This window comes from Branchiostoma floridae, chromosome 3, assembly GCF_000003815.2.
Source record: "Branchiostoma floridae strain S238N-H82 chromosome 3, Bfl_VNyyK, whole genome shotgun sequence".
Classification (NCBI taxonomy): domain Eukaryota; kingdom Metazoa; phylum Chordata; class Leptocardii; order Amphioxiformes; family Branchiostomatidae; genus Branchiostoma; species Branchiostoma floridae.
In genome coordinates, this window is record NC_049981.1 from 17,021,922 (window position 1) to 17,034,306 (window position 12,385).

General features: G+C 37.7%; 1 protein-coding gene across 10 annotated transcripts in view; it reads right to left on the reverse strand.

Moving 5' to 3' along the window:
* The window catches only part of LOC118410906 (CUGBP Elav-like family member 3-A), a 233,547-nt gene that overhangs the window by 93,771 nt on the left and 127,391 nt on the right, over window positions 1–12,385 (reverse strand). The window lies entirely within an intron of this gene.

A 12,385-nucleotide genomic window follows, 5' to 3' on the forward strand; every position in this document is an offset into this window, starting at 1 on the left:
TGACCACATTGTGTTTGGCCCTTAGATATTTTTCCCAATGACACAAGCATTATGAATCCCAGTTACCACCGGTCCACCTAGAGAGTATATTTTATGGATCCCTGGAGTGATCTTTTCAGGCACTTTTGATTGTACACAGAAAAGCAAAGCAGGTTAGCCATACAGTATTCAAATCACGTGACTAGTGGGTCTCTGGTCGGCAGACATCAAAGCACATCAGAATTGGAGGATAATTCCTTTTGAAAGGTAGCAAAGCCCCTGAGCACTTTGGGTGATGGGAATGGATTAAGAAACTCTGACTTCTTTGTCAAAGGGAGTCCAAAATTCAAGGCCATTGATATCAAAGTTAACCAGGAATCTTATGGGAATGTGGCTACAAAAAAAGCCAGTATCTTTAACTCTCTGTGGATTCTTAATCCCTAAAACTGTGCTACTTTCCCTCTATAGTTTATTGCAAATTGAAAACGTTTAGAGTATATACTGGGGTGAAGCAATAAAATTCTGTTTGCAAAACAGCAGCTATTTTTTTGTACTGAAGTTTTGAGTCAGAGTGTGTTGCATAAAATGTTCCTTGTTTATGAATAAGCAGGAAACAGTCCTTGATACAAAAGAATTGTGGTACTTAATTGTTGTACAGCTGGCTAAAAAATTTGGAGGTTTTGATGGTTTTGTGATTTTTTTTTCTATCAAGAATTAATGCTGACAATATGCAGTAAAAACATGAGGTTTGATTGGAGAATTCATAGGATTTTGGGTGGATCAAAGACAACTATTGCTTACCTGATAAAATATTATAAAACAGCAAAAAACTCAAATGCAGAATCTCGAACATACACAGTAACCATAATTGTCTACAGCTGCTTAACATTTTCTGTAAAAACATACCTGTATTTTTTTCTCTCAAATTTAGTTTTAGTTTCCACGCACATATTATGATTCTGGCACCAAAATGCTTCTTAACACAGTTAATCCTTGGCACTTATAAGAGTTCCTATTGGCAATGTTACACTGTGCTATTGGAGTACAAAACCCACAGGATCCAGTCAGGAATAAGAAAATCAAATATAATAATTGCATCAATAGCCACACTCTAGATGGCCCACATGGCCTAGTTCCGATACCTATCTACCAGAGCAGCCACTCGACGAATCCATATGATATTGAACATAATATGATTTTATCTCCCCAAAGGTACACTTTGATGAATACATGGTGGTAACATGTCATGCATTTTGAATCCAGCTCTCTATCGAGAATAACGGAAACAATAGCAGATGAGTTGTCATGTCTATCTTTGTGAACACCTTGGTCAATAACTGCACCGATTTTTCATAATTACATCTAAACCCTGTCCCGGATAATGTGATCTACACTTGAAAACTCCAGTTATTACTGGCTATTGGACTGTTAATGAAATGCTCCTGCTTCATGGGAATACAGAATGCCAGGCAACACAATTTACTTCGATCTAAGCCACGTTTTCAAGTCAACTATGTGCATTTTTGAATCCTGTTTGTACATTGTAAAGAGAGGGTTTACCAAGAGACAAATTAGGAGGAACTTTTGGAAATAATTCATATTCAATATCGTATCATACTACATATAAAATGATTCTAACAAAGGTTTTATTTTTACATCAGAAAACTTGATTTGTAACCAGGACAGTGTTAGCTACATGTATATTTCACATTTAAAATTTGGGGTACTAATTAGTAAGAAGGTCTTTGCTCACCGTGGTAATACATTATCTACATAATGTACATTTAAGCATTCAGTAGCTATTAGGATACAATGACTTGAAAAAGATATAACCGCAAAGAACAAGCTTGAAAGGATAGTCTCTTTTCATTGGTGCATAGATCTGATTTTATTTGTATGGCATTTTTTAATACAAACTTCTGTATCAAGGGCCATTAAGTAGATTCATATCAATAGAATATTAGAAAACATTGCTATATGCCAACATAGAGTACATTTCTCTGCAATTTTTGCTTCCTAAGTCTCTGTGTTTGTGGTGTAAAGCGCAAAGCAGTCAAGTGTACTGGTTGGCACCTAATAAAATATCAAGGTGTCCTCAGCAAAAGGGTAAACTTCACAACATTTAGGGTAAGCACTATTCACTTACATGTACCAAGGCCAAGGTGATTCTGAAGTCAATAAATAACACTATACCCCATAACGCTATAACGTAATATCCTGCAAATCTGTAAGTAATGTAGGAAAATGGGCCATTGATTTGGCCGATTCATTCCAACATGTGACTTTTCTGCATCTTTTCCCAGCCTGTGTGCTGATTGGTTCATTTCTACAGCTTCCCTGCCCATTTTCTTGATAGGGTGGGGGAGAAATTTGTTGGATATTGATAGTGGTCCCATTGCACTACTGCATAATGGTGGACAGTGAGTTTATAGGTCAATTTTCAACGTGGCTCATTCGATCAACAGGCTTCCCATGCGCGCTACGTGTCCCTGCCAAATTAAGTTACCATTTCCCCATGTTGCTGGGTTCAATTCTGCCAGGTAATGGTGGCCTTGGAGCAGGTATAATCGGAGCCTGCTGCAATTGCCTCAAAAGGTCTAACGACAGTCAACTCTTTCGGTATTTCTCTCTACTGATGACAGAATCAATTTTAATCATCCTGACTGTTCTGTCTTGAATTGCATTATTTGACAACATGCACGATGTCGGAGTCTAAAAATAATCATGTTCTTGCCTCATACGGCTGCTAATTTGATGAATCGGTGGTAAATCTTTTATTTCTAACCAAAATAATCCTTGTATAACGACTTAGAACACAGTTATACATATATAGCTGTTCATGCTGAGTTTTAAACCTTACTTGAACCCTGTCCTACATTTTCAGCATTCCTTTCCCTGCAATTGACTTCTAGTTGAAGCAATGATGACAGTTAAGCCCAAGTCACAATCTTTAAGCCACGAATCCACCATGAATACTTTCACAAGTAAACTGTAACTCCTGTTATCACGGTACAGAACAGCAGTAATTTCAGCACCAAGGACATTAGCACATTACAGCCGTTCTTACATCATATCCTAATGAGTGAAGAGCAATGATTATGTATACAATTGCTGAAGTAAGATTGACATGCTACTTGTACTACTAAGAAATTTTACCTTTTTTTGACATACAACACAAACTTCAGACATCATATGGACTACAATATCAGAGCTAGTCAATGTTTTTGATTTATTTTCTTAGGATTTCTCATGTGAGCCTCTGGACATCATGACAGAGTGTAAAAGTCTTCTCCCTGGGGTACAAGAAGGTGAAAGCTACTTAATTGTGTCATAGAAGAAATGGCTATGCAGAATACGACCTCCAGTTTGATGACCATGAATCGCAAGCAGTCGGTCATCGTAACATTGTGACAGCAACATTTGTTAGATTTGACCCCGCAGCATCGCACCATGAACATGTTTAAACAAGCTATCACCCCAATTACCCCCGGATATGGCATGGATACTAAAGGTGATGATTTCTGAATCTTACTGCATGGGAAGAAGGTTATGATCTGCATTTTGCAGGTTTCTAACTAAATAACATGCAACATCATAGCTTAAGCCAAATGCTTCCCTACAGTCTATAGAAGCTGCTTTTATGCCACTATATTTCTTAATGATGTTACACTTCATCTTCAAATTTCCATTAAAATGCTGTGCAAATGTGGCTTTACAGAGTAAGAGCAGCATCTAATTCTAAAAGAGAAGAATACTAAGAAAATAGTTGAAAGATATGCATTTTTCCTACTTGGCTATATATTTCAGACAATACAAAGACACATGTCGGACTTGAATTTACTGTTTCTGTGAGATACTGTATAAATCAATCTAGCGTCACATCTTGAGAACAAATAGAGGATGCAGGACACATATCCCAAATGGCCATATATCTCCCGTTATGGCACTTCCAATTCCACTTACCGGAACAAATTGTTCTCTCCCAACTTTCATGGCTACTTTGATTTATTCCCATGTTTCCATCCATATCTGGACACATAATTTCCTTTTTATGACCTGCCATGATCCCGGATTTTGGCCTAATGTCTGAAATATGGAGATTTTCCATTTTTTTACAGATCGCAATTCCATTTGGCCGTCGGATTCACTCCCATACTACATCCCATTATAGGAAATATATTGCTCTATTTTTGGCGTGCATTTTGCGGTAGTTCCATGTCATAAGGTCGAGGTATTGGCCATTTGCTACTCTAACAAATGCAACACATAACTGCGCTTCAAAATGGGGCAAATATATTTGCTTTTCCATATAGATTTGAAGCCCAATTTCTTACCAAGCCATCTGTAATTGGTAAGAGACCTGGCACACCAACTTAAAAGACACCAGGGGTTTTACACATTCCAGTACATAATATATAAAACAATAATTCCATCATATGCCCGAAATACAAAGCTAAATACAAACTGTCAGAACAGTTTTATAAGGTTTGAAAATAAAAAGAATAAAAAACTGCTTGAGATTTTATTGGAGGCTAAGATCAAACAGAATGTTTGAGTAATACATGTTTGAAATCTTGATAATACAGCAATCTTGATTAATACGACAGTTTGGGCACAAAAATTTTTGCTCTGTACTTAAGAGTGATTGCTTTGTCATGATTGATAAGAAGTGTTATTTAACAGGGTGATGTTCTGACATGTCTATGTGGTGAAGCAGCAAATGAAGAAACTTGAGTCGTGTTAAGCTCCTAAATGTATTCCCCCCCAGACACTTGGGGTGCCCCAGCTTGGTAAGGCCTATTTACAAAGACATATTGGGCCATTTTGAGGATGATACTTTTATGATAACAAAGGACCCACAGGTCGGGCAATGGGCCGTTTTAGTGTAATAACAAATGTAACAGGGCCCAGCACTACAAATGACTCGGACGCATCAGAGTGAATATAACATATAACACTTTCATATCCTGAATGGGAAAGGAGGTCCTTAATATTCAAATCTGTTCCTAGGAATCTATCATCTTCTTCTTAACAATGGGTGTTAGTGTAACTATCATTACATTGTGAAGATATAGATAAAACCCCACCTCACTCATACATATCACTTTTGGTTGATCGAAATTCACACGAAAAGTTGAGGGCATCATCTACAATGAACTCATTGACCCTACCCCCTGCTGTGTGAACACATCACACAGTTTTGATGCCAAACAGTTACTTTAGCAGGTTGAAGGCAAATATGCTGAGTGTCTATATATCATGGCCATTTCATCCTTGACCCATACAAAAGTCTCAAGGGCATGGAGTTGCCACTGCTAGCCCAACCCTTTAATAATGTCTTAATGCATCCTGAGTGCTGTTCGGAGATGTTGTTATATGAATGGTGCCAGCAGCCCTCCCCATCACTCTAGCAGAAAAGTATACAGCCAGGTGCGTAATGGAAGCAATAATAAAGATTTCCAAGGATGCCAAAATTTCACACATGGGGTGATGTGAGTCAGCCAGGGTCAAGACGCCTTTATGTCGAGAGACCTTCCTTTCTCGGCTCTCACTGATGTGTATTGATTTTGTAAATTTTATGTCAAGACTTCAAAGCCCAGGGTCTTTGGTAAAATCTCTGCAAATGGAATGCCTATTTATTTGAGTCAACATTATATAGACAGATTCAGCTGGACCCTGATCAAAGTTGTAGGTAATAAATACGGAAGAAGAGCTATCGATCGAGGCAGGAGAGGGAATAAGGCAATCTGAAAAAGTTTCCTGGCATTGCAGCATAAGTTTGTCTGAATTTTTCTCTAGTTTCTAAGTGTATATATCAACAGGACCTTTATACATTAGATTGTCTTTGTACATTTGAGATCAGATAACTGCTAAATATATCTAACTTCTTGCCAATTGTTGCTGTCCCTGCAAAACCTTGAAACTGATTTATGCTAGCAGCACTGTAGCAGCTCTGAGGGCTCAGACTCCGCAATCTAGATTAAGACAAATGTTCCGAGTTACCTCTATATTACAAGATATATTACACTTTATAACATAATGTATCATGCATTTATTTATGTTGGAACTGTGAGTAACCATACATATTAAGTCGCAAATCCACCATGAAGACTTTTATAAGTACACTGTAACTCTTGTTATTATGGTGCAGAACAGCAGTAATTTCAGCACTAAGTGCAGCTCCAACACATACAATAACAGCCATTCCTATGCTATATCGTGTTGACGCAGCTATGATAAGGTATAGAGTTGCTGATGATATGTAAGTGATTAGGTTAAGTTAAGAGTAAGTTTAATCAAGTTCTGTAAAAATCACATTCTGCATAAAGAATAAGTACAGTCAGACTTTAAGATTTCTACTAGTCCAGGTAATATAAAACAATTAGATCACACTGGCAGCAATTATTACAGCAGTTTGAATATATGATATCTATTGCTTCAAATCACTATAATATACCTGATACAACATGCATTTTCATATATAATATGGAAAATGAATTCACTATCAATAAAGAAAGTCATTTATATTTTCAAACAGAAATAGTATTCAAAATGTCACAGAGAGCTTAATACATAAGAAAATGCAGTTACAGTATCTAATCATAATAATTTGATGCTAAATTATTGACAATCAAATCCATTTTCCTTACTCCACAAAAGTTTGCCATTTCCTATCGAAACAATCACGTCTGGAGGATTACCGAATCGTCTTGACAGATTTCCCAGTTATAGAAACATGACAGGCATAATCAAAACCACATTGATTTAAGCTGAGTGACCTCCGTCTGACATTGAGAGCATGATTGGCACAATCCAACGGTCACTACTGACCTTTGATGTCAAGGAGTGGTCAGGTGTGTAAAATATTTGTCCATCAGATTGCTTGGTCAGTCAATGATTTATTACGCTCATGAATCCTGATATCGAGATTCTTAACCTTCATGCGTAACTTGTAAAGATGAGAAATTTTACACTATGGTGTTTTTAATGCTCCCCTCCCCCATTTAGGTACACGGATAAGATAAGTTATTCCAGTTTTAGCATCCTTACAGTGGACACATTAGATCTGGGTCAGCTGAGTTGACCATCTAATCCTCAGACGTGGTGCAAAGCTCTGCTCTAAGGCTTGGTGGTGCTACGGTCTTAATTACTAGAGAGCCGAACTATTTTTCAAGCTTTTTCATGCAAGAGAGGTCATGAATGGATCAATCTCCTCCAAATGACCTGGCTTGCATATGAAGTTATCATAACAGTAAGAGAGTCACAATGATTATATAAAAATTCAAGACAATATTCATTTCGTTTCTGTTTTTTTCTAGCTGTGTAATCTTTGATATCTAGTTCTTTTTTTTTTTTATAAAGGAGGTTCAAAATTGAGAAATGCCATGTAAATAACCAGATACAAGAAACAAATTTCCTGTTGAAGACCCAAATTGGTTGTTTGGTCCCTTAAAAAAAGGAAAAGGTATCTGTCACATTTTCTCTATTGCATCATTATCCTAATAACATAGATCAGCTCAAAGATGCACTACTGATGTTTCAGTAATCTTTGTTTCCTAAGATTTTATAAACAGGGGTATCTGAAAAGCAGTGAAATTTCAGTAAAGTTGTATTTCCTAGAACTATTGCAAACAGAGATATTCCCAATGCAGTGATGTTTAGTAACAGTTGTATTTTGTATAATGATAATTGTAAACAGGGATATCCTCAAAAAAGTGATGTTGCAATGTATTGCATCCTGACCTGGAGTTCTAAGAATAGAGCACAGTCCATCTATGTCTGATGGATTAGAAGCCAGGCAATCTACAATCAAATGACCAGGCTGGGGCCTGGCAATCAAGGTGGTCTTCCAGGGCCGGGTATCGCGAAACGATTCATCAACCGAGGAGAGAATCAGTCCGTGTGTTTTTGGCAGCCTTATCAGCTGAGTCGCAGACCCCGTTTTGAAATAGACAGATTACGGAGACAAAAATGGGTATTAGTAGAAAAAGCGAGTGCAAAGAGTGTATCTAAGTTGGCGCGTGGGTCCGATTGATGACCGGGGATCCTGTGCACGATAACAGATTATCTCCAGTGGGAAGCAAATGGAGATAGTTAGAGGTAGATTACTTGTTTGATAGTTTATTTGGGATTGCAGACTTTTATATTATCCACCTTTTATTTTAGATGGAGCAAAATTAACCTTAAAGTGAACCATATGCAATGGATGACCTGTCTCTTCTATGAAGATTTCCGCATAATGCGCCCCTCCCCCAAACTCTGTCTGGCAATGGCAAAATAAGTGTGAAAGCTGTAATTATTATGTTACAATGAAATCACCCTAAGGCCGTAAGAACAAGGCACATGTAGATTTGCCCTGTCCTGCTGTATTGTGAAATAGGTATGGAAGAAGTTCCTGTGTAAAAGATCAAAGAAGACAGATAACTTTGCAACCGTGCACCCACAGCAAGAGACCTGGTCATGCACGTTATTGGCCAATGGTTTTGTCAATGCCAAGTTATTCACAATTAATAGAATGCTTTTGCACCATTTAACTGGGGATTTCTACAACACATATTGAACTCCAACCTCCCCATTGACCAGCAAACCTCCGAAGTGATGATGCCACATTAATCCTGCCGCGTAAAAATTGACAAAGAAATTAATCAAGTGAAGCACAAGCATGTTGGCTGATTATTCCTGTGAACATGTCGTGTCCAAGGGCCAGTTATTGGCAGCAGGTCTCTCTTGTTTGGATCGCGGGACATCTGAGTATCACCTGATGAGAGCGCGGCATTTCATGGGTGTCGGATTACATGAGCAGGGGGACTTAGGAGTAGCTACGTCAGCATTGTGTACACCGTTACTAACAGCAGTGATTTGTTATTACTGCGGTAGTTGGCAGGGACAACCGGACAATCTATTCTCAACTTACATGTACGCAGAAGCAATGAATAAACGTGCTCACCAGATCCCTATCAAACACTGTTACTCCATTTGAAAACTGCTAGCATTCTCAACAAATTGCTCTGATAACAAATCTTACATGCCTTTGAAAATGAAGCAAAAAAATCCTAATTCTACAAAAAAAAGGTCTGCATATTTCTTAATGACACTTACAGTCACTCTTAATTCTGCTTCCAGGATAATGTAATTTGCTGATAGATATAGCATTCTTGTTGAATTGTTCTGTCTGAGTGAAATCTTGACTAAGATACATTTCATGCTGTTAGAATCACTGAAATAATCTAAATGTACTGTAAGGCTAGTTACATGTACTAAACGTCAAAGTTTGCCCCAGTTGTGTCAGTTGATATTACACCACAGTTCGTTAGACCTGATTCATTTTCTTAAAACAATCAGGCCAGCCTTTGTGTAATTGGGGGGTGGGGGTGGTACTGGCAGGTCAGGAAAAATATTCAAATATGTGACAAAGACTACATAATATGATCTACATTTTGAACCTGCAAATCTATAGATAGCTTCTTACAGAGTCCTTGCTGTATATAGGGGTGGGTACTGGTACAGAAAATTCAGGTACAGGTGCAGTTGAAGTCCAGAGGATCAGGTCCAGGTCCTGAACCTGAACTTGATTGTCTGTGAAAACTTAGGTCCTTAACTCTGGGATGTAGTGGATGCAATAGACATGTGTCTATGGGAACTGAAAAAATCTGGGCGGTCTGAAAGTTGTCATAACGAGACCAAGTTTGACTGTAGAAATTTTGTTGAAATTAACAAATAAACCGACATACTCTTTTATCACTCTTGTTACTTAATTGGACCAGTAACCCCCCTCACACAAAAGTGTGAAAGCCTTCCAATATAATCTATTCATTTTTTAATTGGTTCAAAGTCTGATCCTAACTTTTATCAGGTTGATTTTTTGGGACCAGTTCAACAAGAAAAAACTCCATTTTGTACTGCCTCGCTGACCCCTACCTGTATAGTAGATCATCATGTACTTGTGAATTTCTGCATCATAATACATTTTACTTTCTGTAAGATATAGATATAAAAACAAAGTGATGAGAGTATTCATTCATACACATCATTCATCCATCCATTCATTCATTCATTTAATCATTTAAGCAGAATAAACAACAGCAAAAGACCAAAAGTTACACCTATCAGAGAAATTTATATGTATACTCAAAAATGACATGCTGGCCATTTTGTTTACCAGAAGGTATACTGTTTTTTAATCTCTGGTGTTGCTTTGAAGAACTCTGTGAACCTAGCAATCCGACTTATGTGACCTAAAATGTTTGAAGGGTGAGCTGAAACATGCTCCCGTCTGAGTCTTTATGTTCCATGTTTTGTGCTATTGCACACTGCTGCAACTGATATTGACCAACTCACCTTCCCCCGGTGATAAAGCATTAATTATAGGCCTATAAACATCGACAGAACCATCCATCAGGAAGACTTAGACGGAGCAGAGCAACATTTCGTGGCAGAACGGGACGTTTATTGTGCCAGATATCGGCAGTCCCTCAGTCTCTCAATATCGAGGGGCTACAGACGGTCGTGGTCCGGCGACTGGGAATCAATATCCCATAATAGTTCTCATCATGTCCAGTGTCATGGGTGGTGGGTATCCGATATGGGCGCAGGACACGCCACTCCTGGTACCACTCAGAACTGTTTAATAGCCGAATCAAGTACTCATCACTCGTATATGAACATTAATACTTTTATGTGTTCAGATATCCTTGCTTTCGGTTTTGTTTATTTGAACCTTGTTTATTCATATATAGCTCATATTTACATGCTGGCTGCATAAGGGGGTCATAAGGGAAAGAGTAAGGGTCAGACAAGATATAACAAAGATACAGGTACCATTAAAGTCTTAAAAACCCTATCAAGCAAACCTATAATAGTCCTGATGAATACATTGACATATCATATGGCATTACAAAACACATACTAAAATGACGGTCCTTCTCTAGTATATTTTGGTCTTCTTGCTTATTGCAAAAGTCCCTTAAAAGAGAACAGAGTTAAGCTCGAGCATGTGTGCCAGATATTTGAAGCATCTAGTACAACATTCAATATTTTACCTACATTTGAAAGCTTGAATTTTGTCTGAATGCTTTAAGTGACGTAATGACTATACACACAACTATCATTCACCTGATAACTTCATGAATAGAAATAGAAGGGCATTCTGCATTTTTTATACAAGCAGCTTTATGATACACACTTGGTCCAGCAGGATTATAACTAGCTTGAAAATCATAAAACATATACTAGCAAAAAGTATTTTCAGTTTACACATTGTGCATTCTGAAAGAATAGGATCATTGCATTGCTATAAGGATAACATATCATCTATGAAATGACATTCAACAATATCTTGTTAGGGCATATGATTATAATAACATTTTACTACAGTCAGTGTGCTAAAAGTTACATTCGCCTCAGTCTTCATGCATTAATATAGCACGACGTTCTAATGTATTCCTAAAAGCAGGCAGATAAAATCATACATGTATTCCAATTTCTACTATAGCCACCAATTTACTTTGTTGGCTCTTGGACATGTCTTTGTACAATTTTAGCACAATCCAGAGGCTGTGGTGAAAACTTTGACATCTGACTGAAACTGTGTGAATTAAAGCATAGAATTCCCCTTGCTCTGTGATGAACGTTATTTTTTCTTCATGCATTATAAAGTGTTATAATTGGTGTTTTGCATGCGTTGGGCCACACATGAGGTATCACTGCTCACCACAACATGGCAGACTATTAATTGCGCAGAAGGGATACTATCTGTTAGACACGTCCAATATTTTTCTCTGGGAAATCGATACATTTTTATCACCTCTCGGGATCCTCATTAATCTATGTGGTACGAAGCCCCGGATAAATTTTGCTGGAATCCAATATAGCTTCCCGCTGTGAGGGAAAATCCAGTCCACAGCTATAGTCTAAATGCAATTAAAGATCCCGCCTCTCTATAATACACCCAGATCTGGAATACCATTTATAATGCGGCAAAACAAACATGAGTATACATACTACAATCTACACATTACGCTTTTTTTACCTCAAGCTCTATCGAATCTTGATGTCAGCCTACATGCATCTAAAAGTAATGCTAACTTTCTTTTGTCCAAGTAGATAGATATGCAAATTCAGCCCCACCATTAGATATAAGGTATTCCCGTTTACCATTCACCCTCTAGAGCAATCTAAGCCTGTGTATTCAATGCTTATAGCAGGGATATTAAAAGAATAATAAATCAAACCTACCTTTTTTCTTCTTCTGCCCTTCTTACACAATATGAAGATGTACCTTTGGACTTAAACTGTTCTCAGAACATTTGTAAGGAGATTATTTTGACGAATGACCACCGAAGAGTTGGCACGTTGTGGGCACCATAAAAGCCATCTGTATGCTAATCTCTACTTATGTAATGTGTTG